At 42.7% G+C, this 24348-nt stretch overlaps 1 protein-coding gene across 2 annotated transcripts in view; it reads left to right on the forward strand.

Annotated features, from left to right (window-relative positions):
• The window catches only part of htr2cl1 (5-hydroxytryptamine (serotonin) receptor 2C, G protein-coupled-like 1), a 209075-nt gene that overhangs the window by 89357 nt on the left and 95370 nt on the right, over window positions 1–24348 (forward strand). The window lies entirely within an intron of this gene.

A 24348-nucleotide genomic window follows, 5' to 3' on the forward strand; every position in this document is an offset into this window, starting at 1 on the left:
CTACAATGTGATTTTCTGGATTTTTTCTTCTCATTTTGTCTGTCATAGTTGAAGTGTACCTATGATGAAAATTTACAGGCCTCTCTCATCTTTTTAAATGGGAGAACTTGTACAATTTGGTGGCTGACTAAATACTTTTTTGCCCCACTGTATATTAAGTGGTAATTGCTTAATTCCATTCAATATATTGCTCATGCTCAAGCTTCTTTACCAAAGCACTTTTGCAACACGTGTCAGCAATAAATATAATTGAAGGAAATTAAGCTGCCGTCTGAACCTTCCTTTAACCTGGGTGGTGCAAGTGGTGCAGTGGTCTAAGGCACTGCATCTCAGTGCTAGAGGTGTCACTACAGACCCTGGTTTGACTCCAGGCTGTTTCACAACCGGCCGTGATTGGGAGTCCCATTTGGCAGCGCACAATTGTCCCAGCGTTGTCCGGTTTAGGGTTTGGCCGGGGTAGGCCATCATTGTAAATAAGAATTTGTTCTTAACTGACTTGCCTAGTTAAATAAAGGTTCAATATAAAAAATTAACAATTGCAGTTTTATAATCCTAGGACTGAGCACCCCTTCAGCGGTCCAGAACATTTTTGCAATCTTGGTTAGAGTGTCAGCACACCACACATATTATACTAAGTGGTCTCTTGTGATTAAACAGTCTTTGGTAATGATCTTAAAAGGATTGACCAATTAATATCCATTAACTGTTCGGTCAGCCAATAAACTAACATATTCATCTGTCAGACTGCTTCATTGTTGGTTTTCCCAGAGTCCTCATTGTGCATGCTGTGTGTGTTTCTGATCAGTCCACAGTGCCTGCAATGTGGACACTGAGATGCCTAGTGTCATCCCTAAAAAAGACGTGGTCAAAGCCAGTGAACGTTGAGATCCTGGTTGAAGACAGTAGAAGTGTATTTAGAGGGCAAGTTGGTCAGGATGATATCCAAGAGGGTGCCCATGGTTACGGATTCAGGGTTGTACCTGGTAGGTTCCTTGATAATTTGTGCGATTGAGGGAATCTAGCTTAGATTGTAGGATGGCCGGGGTGATAAGCATATCCCAGTTTAGGTCCCCTAACAGTACCAACTCTGAAGATAGATGGGGTGTAATCAATTCACATATGTTGTCCAGGACACAGCTGGGGGCTGAGGGGGGGGGTCTATAACAAGTGGCAACCGTAAGAGACTTGTGTCTGGAAATAAGCTCAAATTGTTTGGGCACAGACCTGGATAGTATGACAGAACTCTGCAGGCTATCTCTGCAATAGATTGCAATTCCGCCCCCTTAAGCAGTTCTATCTTGTCGTTAAAGGTTGTAGTTGGGGATGGAAATTTTTGGTGGCCTTCCTAAGCCAGGATTCAGACACGGCTAGGACATCAGAATTGACGGAGTGTGATTAAGCAGTGAATCAAACAAACTTAGGGAGGAGGCTTCTGATGTTAACATGCATGAAACCAAGGCTTTTACGGTTACAGAAGTCAACAAATGATAGCGCCTGGGGAATAGGAGCGGAACTGGGGGCTACAGGGCCTGGGTTAACATCAAAATCCTCAGAGGAACAGAGGAGGAGTAGGATAAGGGTATAGCTACAGACTATAAGAACTGGTCGTCTAGTTAGTTGTAGCATATTTCTTGGCGTGGTAGAATAGATTCAGGACATAATGTACAGACAATGATATGGTGAGATGTGAGTACAATGGAGGTAAACCTAGGCTTTGAGTGACGATGAGAGAGGTTTTGTCTCTAGAGGCACCAGTTAAACCAGGTGAGGTCTCCGCATGTGTGTGAGGTGTGACAAAAGAACTATCTAAGGCATGTTGAGCGGGACTGAGGGCTCTACAGTGAAATAAAACAATAAGAACTAGCCAAGACAGCAGTAGACAAGGCATATTGACATTAGAGGCATAAAGCAATCACAGGTGTTAACCGGTCCAGGGGGCATCAGCTGTGTAGCCGAGTGATAATAGGGTAAAAAGAGCAGCTATAGGTGAGTCAGGGTGCCGTTCAGTAGTCACTACTACGCCAGGCGAGCAGGGGACACAGCGTTCAGAAAAGCTAGCGGGCCGAGGCTAGTAGATGGTTCTTCGGCTACATCGTAACATCGGGCCAAAACTATTCGGCCCCCTTGAACTTTGCGACCTTTTGCCACATTTCAGGCTTCAAACATAAAGATATAAAACTGTATTTTTCTTACAGCTGTAATCGCAGCAAAAGGTGGCGCTACAAAAGTATTAAGGGGGCTCAATAATTTTGCACGCCCAATTTTTCAGTTTTTGATTTGTTAAAAAAGTTAGAAATATCCAATAAATGTCGTTCCACTTCATGATTGTGTCCCACTTGTTGTTGATTCTTCACAAGAAAATACAGTTTTATATCTTTATGTTTGAATCCTGAAATGTGGCAAAAGGTCGCAAAGTTCAAGGGGGCCGAATACTTTTGCAAGGCACTGTATATGGGCCAAGCTCGAGGCTGGCTCAAGGCTAGTTGATGCTTGCTTTTTGGACAGAGGCATTGGCTAATAGCCATTAGTTTGCAGCTAGCTAACTGCCATGATCCGGTGTAATGATCCAATGCGGCAGGAATCCAGTTATGTGGTAGAGGGAAGCAGTCCGGTATGCTCTGGATTGATATCGCGTTGTGGAGACTGGCAGGTATTGTCCGAGCTAAGGCTGGCTGGTGACCGAGAAAAAGGTGAAGACCTCTAGCCGTGGTTAACAAAGACTAGTAGCTAGTTAGCTGGCTAGCTCCTGATGGAAGTTCCAGTTATAAGGAATAAAAATAGCAGATCCGTACCACATTGCGTGAGGCGGGTTGCAGGAGAGTATATTTAGTTTGTAGATAGAATGTGAGATTAAGATATATACGAAAAAGACTGTCTTTTTAAACGGGATAAGACATGGGATAAGACTGGCGCCTATTGTAGTAGTAGTAGGTGTCAGGCGCACCGGTTTGTGTCAAGAACTGCAGCCCTGCTGAGTTTCTCACGCTCAACAGTTTCCCGTGTGTATCAAGAATGGTCCACCACCCAAAAGACATCCAGTGGATTTGGCAGAAAAGTGGGATGCATTGGAGGGGTGCGCAACTCAATATTAGGAAGGTGTTCCTAATGTTTGGTATATTCAGTGTATGTGTGTTAACTGTGATCAGGGCAGGGGAATATTATTTTTATGGTCTGTTTAATGAACAAAATAACAAGCTATTGATTTCATTTGCATTGCACAGCCATGTAGCCTACGCAGTGTTCATGTGCTAGTTGGAACTAGGAAACTGAAATTTCCAACACGCTAACTGGTTGTGTAGCGTTCAGCGAATCAGCAAGTTGGAAATTCCATACCTTCCTAGTTCCGACTAGCATGTGAACACGGTACTATGCTGCACAGACCAGTAACATAATTCAATTCAAATTATGTTATTCTATTCTTTTGAAAATACATTTAGCAGTCTTATAATGTTTCTAAGGACCTGCCTAAACAAATTATTGTATTTCTTTGTGATGTATATTCAATGGGTTTATTAAAATAGGCGACCAAACACATCGGCCCACCCCTACTCCCACTCGTCGTCGGTGCCGGCTTGCATACGGGAGGTATACGAGTCTTATGCCAGGAAGAATGTGGCTTGTTTGAAACGGGGTCATTTAAATATTACCCTTTTTTTACAGGCATACCATAAATCCTATTTGAAAAGTGTATGAGAAAAGTTGTGGGGAAAAGATGGAGAGGGTGATGGAATGAGAGAAAGGGCAGGAGAGAGAGACAGTGAGGGAGAGATTAGTAGAGATAGAATAGTAAGAAATAGGGATAGGCAGAAAAGTAGATATAGAGATGATCAAGCAGAAAGAGGTGAAACGAGAGTGGCCATTTTTCTCTTCGCTTTTTTTCTGTTTTCCTTTAAACCCTCGGGCTTAGCTACGTTTTGGGTGTGTTTGTGAGTGTGTGCCCCTCGTGTCACATCTGAACAGCCTTGGCTATCAGTGCAAGCTTCTTGTGCTGATATTCGGAAGTTTGCCATGTGTACAGGCTGACAGAACGTGGCCTTCAGATTGCAGGCCTACACAAGATGAAGTCGAAGCAGCTATGGGCATCCTTGCTGTGTGGAGAACAATGTGCTATCTGTTTCCCTAGATGTCCAGATATCCCTGTCCTGAAATGTATTGTATGTATCATGATTCATTGTGTGTGTCAGTTCGTGCCTGTGTGTCAACAAACAATGGTATTATTACTATTAAAGTATTCTGATTCTGGTGGGTCCGGCCAAATAACTGAATAACATGGTCCATTTAAAAAACAAACATGTAATATCAGGATTTTAATGGTGAAAAAGTAACCCTTTTTGACACTGTGAACCACGGATGAATGCCAAGTATCTCAAAATACATGAATGCATGCATGCACACATACACACACACATACAGAGGATCTGCCATTGCAGTAGCAAGGAAAGACGAGGCAATCCTTTTAAAAGTTGTTTTGCTCTCTTTTGTCACTCTTTCTTTCCTGTCCTGTTTGAAGTTCACATTCTCTCATCTATAATAAGGCCCATGTTTTGAACAGAGTGAGAGGAGAGGAGGACAATAAGAGAAAATGAAAGGACAAGCTTCTGACTGCTGTTTCATTTTTGAGTGGCAGTTTTAGTTAGGAATGTTTTGATGTAAAGAAGTCTGAAAAAGTTCTCTACAGAAACGCAGCTCCTCTCCTACTTTCTCCACTCGTTTTAATAAATCTTATACTTTCTTATTATTTTTCTCTCCTACTTCTGCTCCTTTCCTCCTCTCCCCTCCACTCCTCCTCTTCCCCCTCCTACTGTGTATCAGTCTGAGACAGATGGTGCGTGGGGTATCCCCCAGACACACACACACCGGCATGCAAACCAGCACGCACGTGCACACACACAGGGAAATGCATGAAATTGCTCTGATAAGTTGAGACACTATTTTCCATATCACATGGATTTATGACTTTAATTTAGAAACGGCATTTACAGTGTTAAAAAAGGTCTATAATAGTTTTGTATTGTATTCGAATACTAACGTCCGTTCGGATATTCGAATAACAGTGTACATCCCTACTGTCTATTTATCCAAGGTTGTAGCTATTTGTTGCACTCACAACATATATGAGACAAATTCCTCACAACATTTAGCCTACATTTCAGTGTGACTCCGACCTAAACTCAGTTGAATGTGACTTTTCTAGTTGCATGGACATGGACATAGTCTGTAGAAACTGTATAATGGACAGTGTACATCTGTATCATGGCTTACATAAACGCTGAATCCACCATCCAGATTATGGTATACTATTACCACGCGCACACACACACCAGAAAAGGAGACCAATAGCATCTGTTTGAATGACACAAATGGGAATGGTGAAGAAGGCTTAATCAGGATGAAGGGATAGATTTTAAAGAGCAAGGGAGAGAAGGAGAGAGGGGGGATAACAGAGGATACAGAACTAAGAGGGAGAGAAGAGGCAGGATGGAGGTGACCAAGCGTAACCCTTATTTTACAGGTAAGTTTACTGAGAACACATTCTCATTTACAGCAATGACCTGGGGAGGAGTTACAGGGGATAAGAGGGGGATGAATGAGCCAATTTATCCAACTTTTCCTCTCAATTGCTCTCACCCGAACTCTCTACCCCTCTCTCTTTCTCCCTCTCTCTCGCTCGCTTTCTCTCTCTCTCTCTCCCGCTCTCTACTCACTGCCAAACTGGAGTGTGTGTCCCTCACTCCACTCTAAGGAAGACAGGTGATGACAGAGCAATGATAGAGAGATGAGAGAGGAGAAATAAATATGGTTGACGGATATGATGGAAGAAGAGGAGAGAAACAGGAATAAAGATCATGACAAACGTGTTATGGAGGGATGGAAAGAGGAGACATTGAGGTAATGACAGAGGTGTGGTGGGGGGAGTGATGGAAGGAGGGACAAGGAGAGATAGAGAGGTGTGTGTGTGTGTGTGTGTGTGTGTGTGTGTGTGTGTGTGTGTGTGTGTGTGTGTGTGTGTGTGTGTGTGTGTGTGTGTGTGTGTGTGTGTGTGTGTGTGTGTGTGTGTGGACAAGGACAGGTATAGAGGGAGGGTGAAAGGTAGGGGAGGGAGAGAGAGTAAGGTAGAGGGTAACAAGTCTAGAGAAGGGAGAGAGGGGGAGTAAGGTAGAGGGTAACGAGTCTAGAGGGGGAAGTAAGGTAGAGGGTAACGAGTCTAGAGAAGGGAGAGAGGGGGAGTAAGGTAGAGGGTAACGAGTCTAGAGGGGGAGTAAGGTAGAGGGTAATGAGTCTAGAGAAGGGAGAGAGAGGGGGAGTAAGGTAGAGGGTAACGAGTCTAGAGAAGGGAGAGAGAGGGGGAGTAAGGTAGAGGGTAACGAAGCAAGGCAGCAAGGACGGGAGAAAGTTTAGGTGAATTGAAAGAAGTAAAGGACGATGGAAGGAGGGGAGAAATATGAAGGGAGGGAGGGCGTATGAGTTGGAAGAAAGGAAAATGGGAGAAATTGTAGAACACTAGTAGCAGTGCATCAGATTTCTTTTTTCACTTTGTCTAGACCTCCCTCTTTCTCAATCCCTCCATCTCTAGTATATACAGTACCTCTCTGTGTGTGTGTGTGTGCCCTTGCTCTCCTTGTCTGTCTTTCACAACAACAACAAAAAACACTTCTCAAATAGCCTCTGCTTTTCCTCCACTTTGTCTCTTGAACCCATCCACTTTCTCTTCTCTCCCTCTCTCCTTTTATTTACCTCTGTCTATGTTCTCTTTCACGCCCAAAAATAGACAATATCCAGTGAGTATACGCTTTTAGTGCTCATCCTTGACATGTCCTACACTCATTTTTTCCTCTCTCTTTTTCTCTCCTTTTCTGAGCAAAAGAAGGGAATGACATTTTAGCCTGGCGCCTAAGCACTGTAGTATAGGCGAGTTGGTTGTCAAGCACTTATTCCTCTCAATCTAAATGGCACAGTTTAATACTTGTAAGGTTAAAATGTGTGAATTATTTGAAAGAACTCATCCATCTGGTCAATACATGTCAGCATGACAAAACATTGAGTTGAGGAGAATGTTATTTTCATAGGTGGTATACAGAAGGTAGCCCTGTTTGGTAAAAGACCAAGTCCATATTATGGCAAGAACAGCTCAAATAAGCGACAAAGAGAAACAACAGTCCATCATTTAAGACATGGTCAGTCAATCCTGAACATTTAAAGAACTGAAAGTTTCTTCAAGTGCAGTTGCCAAAACCATCAACCGCTATGTTGAAACTGGCTCCCATGAAGACCACCACAGGAAAGGAAAACCCAGAGTTACCTCTGCTGCAGAGGATAATTTCATTAGAGTTACCAGCCTCAGAAATTGCAGCCCAAATAAATGCTTCACAGAGTTCAAGTAACAGACACATCTCAACAACAACTGTTCAGAGGAGACTGTGTGAATCAGGTCTTCATGGTCGAATTGCTGCAAAGAAACCACTACTAAAGGACACCAATAAGAAGAAAATACTTGTTTGGTCCAAGAAACAAGAGTACATCAGACCAGTGGAAATCTGTCCTTTTGGTCTGATGAGTCCAACTTTGAGATTTTTGGTTTGTACCGCTGTGTCTTTGTGAGATACAGAGTAGGTGAACAGATGATCTCCGCGTGTGTGGTTCCAGCAGTGAAGCATGGAGGAGGTGTGATGGTGTGGGGGTGCTTTGCTTATGACACTGTCAGTGATTTATTTAGAATTCAAGGCACACTTAACCAGCATGGCTACAACAGAATTCTGCAGCGATATGCCATCACATCTGGTTTGCACTTAGTGGGACTATCATTTGTTTTTCAACGGGACAATGATCCAACACATATCAAGGCTGTGTAAGGGCTATTTGACCAAGAAGGAGAGTGATGGAGTGCTGCATCAGATGACCTGGCCTCTACAATCACCCAGCCTAAACCCAATTGAGAGGGTTTGAGATGAGTTGGACTGCAGAGAGAAGGAAAAGCAGCCAACAAGTGCTCAGCGTAAGTGGGAACTCCTTCAAGACTGTTGGAAAAGCATTCCAGGTGAAGCTGGTTGAGAGAATGCTAAGAGTGTGTAAAGCTGTCATCAAGGCAAAGTGCAGCTACTTTAAAGAATCTCAAATATAACATATATTTTGATTTGTTTAACACTTTTTTTGGTTACGACATGATTTCACATGTTTTGATGTCTTCGCTATTATTCTATGATGTAGAAAATAGTAAAAATAAGAAAAACACTTCAATGAGTAGGTGTGTCCAAACTTTTGACTGGTACTGTATGTGGACACCCCTTCATATTAGTGGATTCAACTATTTCAGCCACACCCATTGCTGATACATTTATAAAATCGAGCACACGGCCATGCACTCCCCATAGACAAACATTGGCAGTAGAATGGTCGTACTGAAGAGCTCACTGACTTTAAACATGGCACTGTCATAGGATGCCACCTTTCCAACAAATTTACATGGCAGCTCCAGTCCGTCAAATTGATGTCCTGCTAGAGCTGCCCCAGTGAACAATAAGTGCTGTTATTGTAAAGTGGAAACATCTAGGAGCAACAATGGTTCAGCCGCAAAGTGGCAGGCCACACAAGCTCACAGAATGGGACCGCCGAGTGCTGAAGCGTGTAGCACGTCTGTCCTCGGTTGCAACACTCACTACCTCTGGAAGCAAAGTCAACACAATAACTGTTACGTTGGGAACATCACGAAATGGGTTTCCATGGCCAAGCAGCCGCACACAACCCTAAGATCACAATGTGCAGTGCCAAGTGTTGGCTGGAGTGGTGTAAAGCTTGGTGCCAGTGGACTCTGGAGCAGTTTAAATGCGTTCTCTGGGTTGATGAATCACACTTCACCATCAGATAGACGAATCTGGGTTTGGTGGATGCCAGGGACTGTTTTTCCATGGATCTGGCTAGGCCCCTTAGTTCCAGTGGTAAATCTTAATACTGCAGCATAGGCGATTCTGTGTTTCCAACTTTGTGGCAACAGTTTGGGGAAGGCCCTTTGCTGTTTCATTATGGCATGCCCCCGTACACAAAGCGAGGTCCATACAGAAATGATTTGTCGAGATCAGTGTGGATGAACTCTACTGGGCTGCACAAAGCCCTGACCTCCACCCCATAAAACACCTTTGGGATTAATTAGAACACTGACTGCAAACCTGGTCTAATAGCCCAACATCAGTGCCCGACCTCACTAATGCTCTTGTGGCTGAATGGAAGCAAGTCCCAGCAGCAATGTTTCAACATCTAGTGGAATGTCTTCCCAGAAGAGTGGAGGCTGTTATAGCAGCAAATGGGGACTAACTCCACATTAATGTTCATGATTTTGAAATTAGATGTTCGACTATGACATACTTTTAGTCATGTAGTGTATTTCTAGTCTACATTTTATGTAATGCTAATGTTAACGGTCTGCTGGCAGATGGAAAGGCTTTCCCAAAAACCATCTCAATTAAATGTTGACAACAAAGTAGCCTATGCCAACCTGACAGAACGATATCATGATTATTTGCATCAATCCAGTGGCCTTTCGTTTTGCAAACTTTGCAATCACATTATTGCTACAGAAACACTGCTAACCAAAACAATGGTCTCTTAAAACCAGTTAGGGCTAGGCAGAATATTGCCCCCTTTGGATGAATTGCGTGCCCATAGTAAACTGAAAAAAAATCTGTCCAAAATTGCTAATATATGCATATTGTAACGGCGTTCATCTGTTGAAGGAAGAGAGTCGGACCGAAATGCAGCGTGTTGGTTACTCATGACTTTAATGAAGTAATCGCGGTACATGAAATTACTGAATACAAAATACAAAATCAACAAAACGGAACGTTAAACTATTACAGCCTATCTGGTGAACACTACACAGAGACAGGAACAATCACCCACGAAATACAAAGCGAAACTAAGGCTGCCTAAATACGGTTCCCAATCCAAGACAACGAGAATCACCTGACTCTGATTAGGAATCGCCTCAGGCAGCCAAGCCTATACAACACCCCTAATCAGCCGCGATCCCAAATAATACAAACCCCAATACGAAAACAACATATAAACCCATGTCACACCCTGGCCTACCCAAACATGTAACAAAAACACAAAATACAATGACAAAGGCGTGACAGAACCCCCCCCCCCTAAGGTGCGGACTCCCGGACGTCTGTCCATGGGCGTCTGTCCATGGTGGCGGTTCCGGCTCGGGACGTGGACCCCACTCCATTAATGTCCTTGTTCCTCCCCTTCGCGTCCTGGGATAAACCACCCTCTCCGCCGACCATGGTCTAATAGTCCTCACCCAGATCCCCACATAACTGAGGAGCAGCTCGTGACTGAGGGGCATCTCGGGATTGAGGGGCAGCTCGGGACAGAGGGGCAGCTCGGGACAGAAGCAGCCCGGGACTGAGGGGCAGCCCGGGACTGAGGGGCAGCCCGGGACTGAGGGGCAGCCCGGGACTGAGAGGAAGCCCAGTACTGAGATGAAGCCCAGTACTGAGATGAAGCTCAGGCAGGTAGTAGGCTCCGGTAAATCCTGGCTGGCTGGCGGAACTGGAAGATTCAGGTTGACAAGCAGATCTGGAAGATTCTGGTTGTCTGGCAGATCTGGAAGAGACTGGTTGTCTGGCAGATCTGGAAGAGACTGGTTGTCTGGCAGATCTAGAAGATCATGGCTGACTGGCGGATCTAGCTGCTCTATGCAGACTGACAGCTCTGGCTGCTTCTTACAGACTGATAGCTCTGGCTGCTTCATGCAGACTGACAGCTCTGACTGCTCCATGCAGGCTGACAGCTCTCTGCAGACTGGCAGATCCTGGCTGACTGGCACTTCTGGCGGATCCTGGCAGACTGGTGGATACTGGCTGACTGGTGGATCTAACTGATCCTGACAGACTGGCGGCGCTGGGCAGACTGGCGGCGCTGGGCAGACTGGCGGCGCTGGGCAGACTGGCGGTGCTGGGCAGACTGGCGGCGCTGGGCAGACTGACGGCACTGGCGGTGCTGGGCAGACTGGGAGCACTGGCGGCGCTGGGCAGACTGGCGGCACTTGGCAGACGGGAGACTCCGGCAGCACAGGAGAGGAGAAAGGCTCTGGCTGCGCTAAACAGGCGGGAGACTCTTGCAGCGCAGGAGAGGAGAAAAGCACTGGCTGCGCTGAACAGGCGAGGCGCACTGAAGGCCTGGTGCGTGGTGCTGGAACTGGTGGTACTGGATTGAGGACACGCACAGGAAGCCTGGTGCGGGGAGCTGCTACCGGAGGACTGGTGTGTGGAGGTGGCTCTGGATAGACCGGACCGTGCAGGCGCACTGGAGCTCTTGAGCACCAAGCCTGCCCAAGCTTACCTGGCTCGATGCCCACTCTAGCCCGGCCAATAGGAAGGGCTGGTATGTGCCGCACCGGGCTATGCTCCCGCACTGAAAACACTGTGCGCTCCATAGCATAACACGGTGCCTGCCCGGTCTCTCGGTAAGCACAGGGAGTTTGCGCAGGTCTCCTACCTGGCATAACCATACTCCCTTCTAGCCTCCCCCCAATAATTTTTTTGGGCTGCTTTTCGGGTTTCCTTGCCAACCGTGTTCCCTCGTATCGTCGGCTCCTATCTCCAGCTGCCTCTGCTCTCCTTAGTGCCTCCACCTGTTCCCATGGGAGGCGATCTCTTCCGGCCAATATCTCCTCCCAAGTGTAACAACCTTTACCATCCAACACGTCTTCCCATGTCCATTCTCCGAATAATTCATCCTCCTTTTGCTGCTCCAGCTGTCGCTGCCTGTTTATACCAGCGCCTCTCCGTTTTAGCCGGCGTGTCTTTTTCTTTGACTCCATTCACCTATAGTCCTCTTCGCATTGCTGCAGCGAATCCCAGGCGGGCTCCTGCACTCTCTCTGGGTCGGCCGCCCACCTGTCGATTTCTTCCCACGCCGTATACTCCATGCCTCTACCGTCCATAACTTCCTCCTTTCACTCCTGCCAGTTTACACGCTGCTCGGTCCGTGAGTGGTGGGTGATTCTGTAACGGCGTTCGCCTGTTGAAGGAAGAGAGTCGGACCGAAATGCAGCGTGCTGGTTACTCATGACTTTAATGAAGTAATCGCGGTACATGAAATAACTGAATACAAAATACAAAAACAACAAAATGGAACGTGAAACTATTACAGCCTATCTGGTGAACACTACACAGAGACAGGAACAATTACCCACGAAATACAAAGCGAAACTAAGGCTGCCTAAATACGGTTCACAATCCAAGACAACGAGAATCACCTGACTCTGATTAGAAATCGTCTCAGGCAGCCAAGCCTATACAACACCCCTAATCAGCCGCGATCCCAAATAATACAAACCCCAATACGAAAACAACATGTCACACCCTGGCCTACCCAAAAATATAACAAAAACACAAAATACAATGACCAAGGCGTGACACATATAATAATTATTATTGGATAGAAAACACCCCATTTCAACCCAAGACATTGGTCTTTCTCCTAATATTGAAAATAGTCTTGTAAGATATACTGCTGCTATGACAGGTGAAACAGATCAGGGTGTGACAGGTGCCGATAAATACACATGAGTAATGTTCCTGTATCCTGACAATGCAGCGCAGCTCTCCCGGGATATATCAGCCCATGGAATGAAGCACAAGATTGAAAAATTTTCTAGAGTTTTCTCTGTTAGTCAACACTATCGACGTTTCTCTTTACTGTGGCAATTGTGATCGAATCAATGCAGTATTAGCCACTTTCAATGGAACATGACAAAACAAACAGGAGTAGGATTCTATTGCGCAAGACTCAGCCCATACTCTACACAGACAGGTGTGGCATAACCAATCAGAGCTGCAGTAGGCCTATATGCAAATAGACCATCGCCATATATGGATCTGTGCCATTTACTTTGAACTGGACTGTGTTTGCAGCTGTGGTCGTGAGTAGATGTGCTTGTATTGAGATCAAAGCAAGAGCTGCATTTTGTTCATATCCTTTGCTAGTTAGTGAGTTATTAGCCCAGTTATAGTCAGCAATATGGGAGTGATTGCATCCTACAAGAGCACAAAACATCTACATTTCTAGATGTTCGTCTTTGAAAAGTGAGTTACTTTTAAACTTTTAAATCTTAAATGGGCAGTGTTGTATTTTGATACAGGCTTGAATAAGCTAAGTAGCCAATAGGCCGAGGGTAGCATAATTTGTCTGATTCTCTGTAATAATGGTATGGGAATAATAATGCATTTTATTTTGTAAAGCATCAAACAACACAACAACATTTTCAGTCACCACCTTGTGGATAAACAGAGTGGATAAACAGGTTCATGTCAAGCACTGCATGCTTTTTCAAAAGTCTCACAGAATGTAGGCAATGGTGGAAAAAGTACCTAGCTGTCATACTTGAGTAAAAGTAAAGATACATTAATAGAAAATGGCTCAAGTAAAAGTCACCCAATAAAATACTACATGATTAAAATTCTAAAAGTATTTGGTTTTAAATATACTTAAGTGTCAAAAGTAAATATAATTGCTAAAATATACTTAAGTATCAAAAGTTTAAATAATTTCAAATTCCTTATATTAAGCAAACCAGACGGCACCATTTTCTTGTTGTTTTTTTATTTACGGATAGTCAGGTGCGTACTCCAACACTCAGGCATCATTTACAAACCAAGCATTTGTGTTTAGTTTAGTCCATCAGATCAGAGGCAGTAACGATAGCCAGGGATAAGTGTGTGAATTGGACCATTTTCATGCCCTGCTAAGCACTCAACATGTAACTAGTATTTTGGGTGTCAGGGAAAATGTATGGAGTAAAAAGTACATTTATTTAGGAATGTAGTGAAGTAAAAGTAATCAAAAATATAAATAGTAGAGTACAGATTCCCCCAAAACTACTTAGGTAAAAATACTTTGCGTATTAATGGTGTACTTTACACCACTGAATGTAGGTCTACATTAAACACCACACATTTGCTGCTACTGGAGGCTGAATGATAGAACAGCTATTTCCATGTTAAAATGTTATGGGATGCATTTTCTCTGTTGTTTTTGATGGTAGGCTACTCTGGTAGGTCTACATTATGATCAAATAGCAACAGTAGCCTACTTGATCACTTTTACAATTAACTTCAAGCGGGTAAAGCTTCGATGTTCACAGTAAACGCGTGCTGGAAGTTGCACAGAATTTTCACAATGATCAAGTTTGCACTCAGCAGACCTGAAGTTTGCTCAGTGCTAAATAAACTAGGAGGGAACATTGCACATGAGAGTAAAAAATGTGAGAACTAACCCCGGTTTCCTCTGTTTCAATGAACAATATGACCATTCCTAGCTCACACACATTCGCACTCTTTATCTCATAACAATTGTGTGTGTGTGTGTGTGTGTGTGTGTGTGGGGGGGGTAACTAGTAAACAAACAACAATTTGACTAACTGGGACATTTTGTTAGTCCCCACAAGGTCAAATGCTATGTCTATGGGGTTTATTGTTAAGGTTAGAATTAGTGTTAGGGTTAGGAGCTAGAGCTAGATTTAGGGTTAAGGTTAGGTTTTTGGGTTAAGGTTAAAGTAAGGGTTAGGGTAAGTAGTATTCTGAATGGAACTGAATTGCGTGTCTCCACAAGGTTAGTTGTATAAGGTGTGTGTGTGTGTGTGTGTGTGTGTGTGTGTGTGTGTGTGTGTGTGTGTGTGTGTGTGTGTGTGTGTGTGTGTGTGTGTGTGTGTGTGTGTGTGTGTGTGTGTGTGTGTGTGTGTGTGTGTGTGTGTGTGTGTGTAGGGCTGGTTCCAGGCATAAGCAAACTCACTTACTGTTGAGAGTTATAATAGTAGACTATACAAGGTGCAATTTGAAATTTAGTTGTGCATCAGCAGTTGTTCTCATTATGTCAGTCACTGACTTAATTAGCCATGTCAGCTAACAATTTTAGAATGGTAAATTAGTCTAGCCAGATATCTAAACTTGTAGTAATCATGGCCGAATACCTCCAGCGGGCCTCCAATGATTTTGTTAGTCAATCTCACTCAGATATCATTAATTAAAATGGCATACGTCTTGGCAAAATGTGTAGAATTGCAGGAAAATAGATTTAAATGGCAAACATTTCTCTCCACACCATGGCAAAATGGGTAGAATTGCAGGAAATTAGCTGTGAAACTTCAGATGTTTTTACTGCCTCATGCCAAAATGAGTAGAATAGCAGAGGTGCATAAAGATGGTGGGCACTCATGCACTTACCACAAATCCCTTGTTTTGCTAAGTTTGTCTTATTGTACATTGCTCTCCGTTACTCTTTTTTTCAACGGTCATTGGCACAGTGTATACATGATCCCAATTTTAGCTTCAAGATGCAGGCAATTTGAAAAAAAATGAAAACGTTAATTGTTCTGATTTATTGACGTCATATCTGAATTTTGCCATCTTAATGCACATTTGAAAATTGCATGAAATGTGTTTTTAGAATTGCTCAACGTCCCTTCGCCCCATGGAAGAATGTGTAGATTTGCAGAAACCTTGCTTTAAAACTTCAACATTTGCTCTACTCCACATGGCAAAATGTGTAGAATTGCAGGAAATTAACTTTAAAATGTTCTCTCCGTTGTCAAGGGGGGAGCACTAAAAAAAATGTATGTGAGTTGGACCCTCCAACCAAATCTCACTTTGGGCCCCCTAAAGGCTAGGGCCGGCCCTGTGTGTGTGTTTGGGAGTATGATGCTTCTCTTCTACAAATGTACTATTGAATCAATCCTACACTATGGCATTATTACATGGTTTGGTAACGTGACAGACTTAACAGTCGCTACAATATACAGTACTTCCATGGTTGGTTTCATTGGTTCTCCTCTTTAACTGCCCTTAATTGACCCATTTGTAGCTAAAACTTTGATTCAGCTTGAGCAAAGTGAGGTGTAGAATCACTGATCTACAAATATTATTTACTGCCAGATAATAGTCGGAGAACATTTCTTAACTGCAGGAACACTAGTAGATAATGCTGGAAATACAGGTAAAAGCTAAGTGCTTCAAAACAAGCCTAAAATGCACAGCCCTTTTAATGTTGTTCATTTTTACTGTAGGTACTAAAGGTTAATTGCCGTGTATCATTAGATGTCCCCTAGGTAGGACTCCTGTATGATGTCTGTGTGTGTGTTTGCACCTGCGCTCGTCGCATGTGTGTGTAAGTGTGTGTGTGTGTGTGTGTGTGTGTGTGTGTGTGTGTGTGTGTGTGTGTGTGTGTGTGTGTGTGTGTGTGTGTGTGTGTGTGTGTGTGTGTGTGTGTGTGTGTGTGTGTGTGTGTGTGTGTGTGTGTGTGTGTGTGTGTGTGTGTTATCAGTCATATCTTACATTTAATGACATCCACTTTCACTGTTGGTACTACAGGGTAATTGAAGTGTATAGTGAAGAGCCTAGGACATCTATCAGCCAAGGCTGTGAGATAGATAGAATCTTTTAAAATGTCACGTTAATGGCTTTAGTCACTAGGGCTGCGTCCCAAATGGTACTCCTTTTCCCTACATAGTTCATTGTCATTATTTGTTCGAAAGTAGTTCACTATATAATAATATGGTGCCATTTGAAACGCAGCCGTGAGATCTTTTATAAGATAAATCTATGATAAATCATCTGAGTTTGAGTTTCATTGGCGTACTGCTTTTGGCTGAACATTTTACCTACGTCAGAGTGATTGTGACGTCTTTAGGACGTAATGAAATTCCCCATATTGATGATCTATAAAGGTGTGATTTAAATCATTTTTATTCCTTGAAGGCTGAATCTTCAGAGTTTGAGTTCCTATCATTGGCTAATGGTTTACCTGCGTCAGTGAGTGACGATGAGTGTTTCTAGAAACCATCATGATATTCCCATATTGATGATTTATTAGGTAATGATTATTTTAAATTAAAGGACAAAGCATTAGAGGAGAAATTATGTGACCGTTTTGTTTCAATTGTACCTCTCCTCTTCCACCTCCTCCCCCTCTTTCTCTTTCTTTAAGAGTGAGTGTCTCATCTGTTATATTTAGTGGTTCTCTTAAGGTTCTCTTTTTACTTTCTTTACGTATCCATCCATCTTGATTCTATCTTCCTGATCTCTTACTTTGTCTGCCCTCTTTTTATTTTGATCTAATTTCTCAACTTTTTGAGACACTTATCTCATTGCTCTTTAGACCTCACTCCACTACACCATCCCTTTCTCGCTTCCTCGCTTCTATCTCCCTCTCTTCCCCCCCCCTCTCTTTATGTGTAGTATGTCTCTGGTGGATATTTCTCAGCATGAATTATGTATTTGACTGGGCACTTAATCCTACTTTTCAGGGAAAATCTGTCCTTGTGTGTGTGTGCCTATTGGAGGTCATTTGGAGGTGAGTGTGTATTCACTATGATCTACCTGTCCTCCCCTAGGATAGTATTTAGGATAATTGCACTCTAAACCTAAAGTACATCACTGCCCTCAGGCAAGATACCTACTCCCAGGTAGATAAGAAAACTACTCCCAGGTAGATAATCATTCTACTTCTCAGTGGTACTCAAACATTATATGGTATCATGATTCCATTATTGTATCTTGGGAGCATTCCAGTCTATACAAGCTTTCTCTTGTACATTTCACACACCAACAAGGGCAGAATGGTAGAAGTTTTCGGAAAAGAATGCAGAAGTTCTCGGAATAGAATGTAGCCTACACCAGACACTCCAATCCTTCAGAGATGCTCTGAAGGACTGACTTGAATTGTGAGGATGACTACTTTCACACTACTTTATGGTAAATAATGCAAACTGCTTCTACGACTCATTTCTCTGAACAGGAGAAGAAAAAAAACATCACCGGATTCACAGGGAATACATGACATAGTATGGAGAAGGAATACTCCAAGCCATAGCTTTATACTACTTGTCAAACATAGAGAACTGACACTGTATTCTGTTTGTTGGGGTGGGATTGGTGTGGGGGGTCCATTGGTGGCTTTTGACCAATTTCTTTGGGATTCCTCATATTTTACTCATTGGTAGGAAGAAGTTAGGATGTTGGACTATATTTAATATCTGTATCCTATAAATTAAATTATGCCAATTTGAGTGCTATCATTTTGTTTAATTTCTCAGAGAATAAATTATATTTCAATAAAATGTTTCAGGAATGTTAGTCACATCTGGTACTAACTACAGAAACCATTTCAGAACAATCTTAGATGGTACGTGTCAAAATCCTCTTTCTTGTGCTTTTTGGGGTAGAACGACCCAAAAGAGAGAGAGGCAGAAAAAAAGGGAGAAAGAGAGTGGGTGAGCAAGAGAGCAAGGAGAGAAGAGCGAAGGAGAGGTGTGTCAGAGAGGGAGAGCAGGATGGAGCCACAGAGACACACAGGGAGGGAGAAACAGAAGAAAGAGGAGAAACAGTATAGCTGAGTGGAGCCAGTCAGTCAGCAAGCCAGTTAGTCAGTCACTTAATCAGCAGTAGAGACTAGGAGACTCCAGGACAGATGGTGGTACTAAATACTGCATATTGATGTCCGCTAATGTTTTACTAAATATAATCTAGCTATGTATATGCATGGAGGAATACATACATTACCCAGAGAGGGTCAAAAGGCACTTTGGTGATGAAATGTCCCTTCCTCCTTTTATAAACAACTAGCTCCCAGTCTCACAGCAGAATTAGACGTTCATCCATGTTTCTCAAATTTCGAAGTTGTTGCAAACGTCAAATTGTGTTCACGCATTAACTCTGAATTTTTAAGGTGAGGGTTAAATTTAGGCATAACTCAAATCTTAAGGTTAACCATTCAGAGTTAATGCCTAAGGTAAGGGTTAAGGTTTGGGATAGGTTTTAAAAAATGTAAATAAAAAAAAGACTTTATCACTAGATTTTAACTTGCAACCTTTGGAATCAGAGGCAGATGCCATCCCCATCCACAATACTGTGCCAAAACAATTTCTACTTGAAGGTAACAGTGCTCACTGTTACCGGTTTCCGGTTTCCATGTCAACTCCCGATGATGGATGGACATCAAAAACTGACTTGTATATCACAGGCTGGTTATAAAATACATTTTACCAAGACAAATATGACTTCAATTTATGCTCTGAATTGTTCAGTAGGGTCTTTCTCTAACATTTAATTAACAGTATATCCATAAAGTCTGATTTCGTAACCTAATACATCCGATATCAAGCACCAAGCTCTGTTGACAGAGCGGTGCAGCTTTCTCACATCAACGTTTGAGGATTTTACATGTTGAGGTGGTTGGTAGTCTTCAAAGTTGTCGAGCTGAATTAAATGTAAAAGGCTTTGAAAATAAAATAAAAAGCAGTCTTGGAGTGTAGAGTCAGCTTGGTCTGACCAGCGTTGGACAGACCTCAGCGTGGGAGCCTCTTGTTTTAGCTTCTGCCTGTAGGCAGGGATCAGCAAAATGGAGTCGTGGTCAGCTTTCCCGAAAGGGGGGCGGGGCAGGGCCTTATATGCGTCGCGGAAGTTAGAGTAACAATGATCCAAGGTTTTACCACCCCTGGTTGCGCAATCGATATGCTGATAAAATTTAGGGAGTCTTGTTTTCAGATTAGCTTTGTTAAAATCCCCTTCTACAATGAATGCAGCCTCCGGATAAATGGTTTCCAGTTTGCAAAGAGTTAAATAAAGTTCGTTCAGAGCCATCGATGTGTCTGCTTGGGGGGGGGGGGTATATACGGCTGTGATTATAATCGAAGAGAATTCTCTTGGAAGATAATGCGGTCTACATTTGATTGTGAGGAATTCTAAAACAGGTGAACAGAAGGATTTGAGTTCCTGTATGTTTCCTTCATCACACCATGTCCCGTTAGTCATGAGGCATACGCCCTCGCCACTCTTCTTACCAGAGAGATGTATGTTTCTGTCGGCGCGATGCGTGGAGAAACCCGTTGGCTGCACCGCCCTGGATAGCGTCTTCCCAGTAAGCCATGTTTCCGTGAAGCAGAGAACGTTGCAGTCTCTGATGTCCCTCTGGAATGCCACCCTTGCTCGGATTTCGTCAACCTTGTTGTTGAGAGACTGGACATTGGCAAGAAGAATGCTGGGAAGTGGTGCGCGATGTGCCCTTTTTCGGAGTCTGACCAGAACACCGCCTCGTTTCCCTCTTTTTCGGAGTCGTTTCCTTGGGTCGCTGCATGCGATCCATTCCGTTGTCCTGTTTGTAAGGCAGAACACAGGATCCGCGTCGCGGAAAACATATTCTTGGTCGTACTGATGGTGAGTTGACGCTGATCTTATATTCAGTAGTTCTTCTCGACTGTATGTAATGAAACCTAAGATGACCTGGGGTACTAATGTAAGAAATAACACATAAAAAAAACAAAAAACTGCATAGTTTCCTAGGAACGCGAAGCGAGGCGGCCATCTCAGTCGGCGCCGGAAGTACAATAATATGTGTCATATATCAGTTTGAAAACAATGTAATAAAATATATACACTACCTTTCAAAAGTTTGGGGTCACTTAGAAATGTCCTTGTTTTTGAAAGAAAATATATATTTTTTGTCCATTAAAATAACATCAAATTGATCGGAAATACAGTGTAGACATTGTTAATGTTGTAAATGACTATTGAAGATGTAAATGGCTGATTTTCTTATGGAATATCTACATACGGAGGCATACTATCATTATCAGCAACCATCACTCCTGTGTTCCAATGGCACATTGTGTTAGCTAATCCATGTTTATCACTTTAAAAGGCAAAAACCCTTTTGCAATTATGTTAGCACAGCTGAAAAGTGTTGTCCTGATTAAATAAGCAAAACAACTGGCCTTCTTTAGACTAGTTGAATATCTGGAGCATCACCATTTGTGGGTTCGATTACAGGCTCAAAATGGCCAGAAACAAAGACCTTTCTTCTGAAACTCGTCAGTCTATTCTTGTTCTGAGAAAAGAAGGCTATTCCATGTGAGAAATTGCCAAGAAACTGAAGATCTCGTACAACGCTGTGTACTTCTCCTTTCACAGAACAGCGCAACTGTCTCTAACCAGAATAGAAAGAGGAGTGGGAGGCCCCGATGCACAACTGAGCAAGAGGACAAGTACATTAGAGTGTCTAGTTTGAGAAACAGACACCTCACAAGTCCTCAACTGGCAGCTTCATTAAATAGTACCCGCAAAACACTAGTCTCAATGTCAACAGTGAAGAGGCAACTCCGGGATGCTGACCTTCTAGGTAGAGTTCCTCTGTCCAGTGTCTGTGTTCTTTTGCCATCTTAATCTTTTTTTTTTATTGGCCAGTCTGAGATATGGCTTTTTCTTTGCAACTCTACCTAGAAGGCCAGCATCCCAGAGTCACCTCCCATTCCTCGTTCTATTCTGGTGAGTCCAAAAATATCTTATATGCTGCTGCATAAATGATGTAATATGCCAGCAAGATATGGTCAGCCGTATCAGCTATGTTAAAAAAAAAACAATAAATGAGCTACTAAGATCGCCACTGTGAGGGTCATATGGTTTAGTTGTGTTCAATTTAAATATAGACATCTGGAAAACAGAGGAAACTCAAAGAACTCAAATTAACTGAGAGAAACCAACTGCATGAGTTAGTCACAGTAGATTAGCACGTGCACACACACACCGCAGCCCCATTGCCAGTCACATCTCATAGGAACCTCCTGGAGTTCAACTAGTTTCATCAAACAAACTATGATTCAGGAAACAGACAGATTTGCTGTCACATGGAAATTAAAGTTAAAAGCATATTATACTGTAGCACACACACACAAAATGCCAGAAAAAAAGAGTGGTTATCCTAGAGGCAGTTTGAGATGAGAGATTAATTAACTAGAGATATTCATCTGGCCTGTCCTTCCATCATTGTGTGTGTGTGTGAGGCTTCTTTCGAACAAGGTGTCCTCACTGTCTTGCGTGAGCCCATGTCTTCCCTCTCCCTTTTTCACTCTCCACTGTCATCCCTCCTGGGGTGTCTGTTCCTGATTCTCACTGTGTACATCTAGTCTCACTCTCAGTCCATAGCACCTCTCCCTCCCCCCTATTTTCTCTCTTTCCCTCCCTCCCTCCGCCTCTCTCTTTGTCTCTCTGTTAGTCACTCTGCTGTTGTCTCTGTGTTCTGCTAATTCTGTCTGTTTCCTGATCCACGACCGGTCAGACAAAGTGGAGTTTGGTTTGTTCAGTCTGGTAGTCTGACTCAAACAACAATCTAGTGTGTGTGTGTGTGTGTGTGTGTGTGTGTGTGTGTGTGTGTGTGTGTGTGTGTGTGTGTGTGTGTGTGTGTGTGTACCAGAATGTCCTGATTAGGTAGGAAAACAAGTAACATTTTAATAATTCAACACTTGCAATAAGTAAAAATACTATTGTAAGTTTAAGGATTAAAAGTTTGGTTTAGGTTAAGGGTTCGGGAAAATAGAATGGGAATAAATGTTTACTCCCCAAAAATGTTCGGAAACATAGCTGTGTGTGTGTGTGTTCGAGGGCTAGAGTTGAATGAATTGGCCGGGTGGATTCTAGGAATATCAGTGCCGGTCAACCAGTTATAGAGACAAACAATTATTGTCTTAACTTCCCATATTGGACACAGCCAGGTCACTCAAGATCTACTGCGAAATACCACTATTATAATCAAGTAGGCTTGGGTTTTGCTAGGGCATTGTGGATAGGTGTAAGCCGCAAGCTCCAGGCTCCAAGGGTCGGATGTTCTATTCCAGTGCTATTTTAACCCTGTCCCAAACCTTAACCCTCAACTTAACCATTCGGGATGAATGCCTAAACTTAACCTTTGAAATTCAACATTTGTGGATAAGCGTTTGGACATCTGATTCTGCATTGAGACTGAGAGCTTGTTGATTTGGATAAAACTACCTTAAGTCACACACACACACACACACACACACACACACACACACACACACACACACACACACACACACACACACACACACACACACACACACACACACACACACACACACACACACACACACACACACACACACACACACACACACACACACACACACACACACACACAGGAGAAACTGCAAGGTGGGCAGATGCACTCGGAAACAGAACCTACAACACCTGTTTCAGCTGCGAGCGACTTGTTTGTGGGAAGTGTTGCAATCCAGTGACAATGACAAAGGTTTGTGGTGAGTGTTAGAACAAGGGATTACAGCTAAATTAAATCCAAATGTTGCGTGAAGATTCACACCAAACACAAGCGAGGCCACAAATAATGTAGGCTAAATATGTGTGACTAATGTGACTAATTCAATTTTATTTTATTTGAAATAATGTGTCCAATTACTGATAATAATAGACTATTTTTGACCGCTGTCATGTTGACACTTATAATTATTATAATGCAATTATTGTTGATGTGCTGATTTTCGCTATTCATAAGCACGCTTGGCGCCTACACTGATGTGTAAAGCTATTGATACTTTCTTAATTGACCACGTCTTGCGGTTTAGGTATTTGTAGTAGTTTTGTCTTATAAATATACACTTTTTCTGTGTTTCAACGCACATGATTTTTGTTTCATAGCTGTAACAAAGGCACTCAACAAACAAAACCGATTTTACACTTGAAATTCAGTTTGTTGTTTTTCATTTGTACATATAGCCTACAGTAATATAAACCATACTTAACAAAAATATAATCGCAACATGCAACAATTTCTAAGAATTTACTGAGCTACATTTCATAATAAGGAAATCAGTCCCTTGAAATAAATAAATTAGGCCCACCTGTTGTGTAAGCGGCCATATTGGTGTGTCTTACTCGTAATAGCTGGTCAGTGTATTATTTCAGTCGCTTAGTTATTTCAGTGTTATTACAGTCAGTTTATTTACAGAAACACTGAAATGTTAAAATGTTTCTTCTGATATACTTTTATATTCTCCACAGAGACTTGAGTGTGTACAGTGCATTCGGAAAGTTCAGACCCCTTGACTTTTTCCATGTTTTAATCTAAAATGTATTTAAAAAAAGGATTATACATTTACAAAAACTTCTACTGAATAGTTTTTGCTTCGTCATTATGGGGTAGGTATGGTGTGTAGATTGATGAGGATTTTTATTTTATTTGATACATTCTAGAATAAGGCTGTAAAAGTAACAAAATGTGGAAAACGTCAAGGGGTTTAAATACTTTCCAAAGGCACTGTACGTGTGTTTGTGTGTACTATATCTCAGAATAAACACTTATGGAAAGTCATTAACTATACTGAATATCTCTCTCGCTCTCTCTCACGCTTGCTCTCTCGCTCTCTGAGAATACATGCTCCATTAGTTTCAGTAGGGCAATAAGAAGTAGGTCCTTCTGTAGCTCAGTTGGTAGAGCATGGCGCTTGTAACGCCAGGGTAGTGGGTTCGATTCCCGGGACCACCC

The sequence above is a fragment of the Oncorhynchus gorbuscha genome, linkage group LG25 (genome assembly GCF_021184085.1).
Source record: "Oncorhynchus gorbuscha isolate QuinsamMale2020 ecotype Even-year linkage group LG25, OgorEven_v1.0, whole genome shotgun sequence".
NCBI classification, from domain to species: domain Eukaryota; kingdom Metazoa; phylum Chordata; class Actinopteri; order Salmoniformes; family Salmonidae; genus Oncorhynchus; species Oncorhynchus gorbuscha.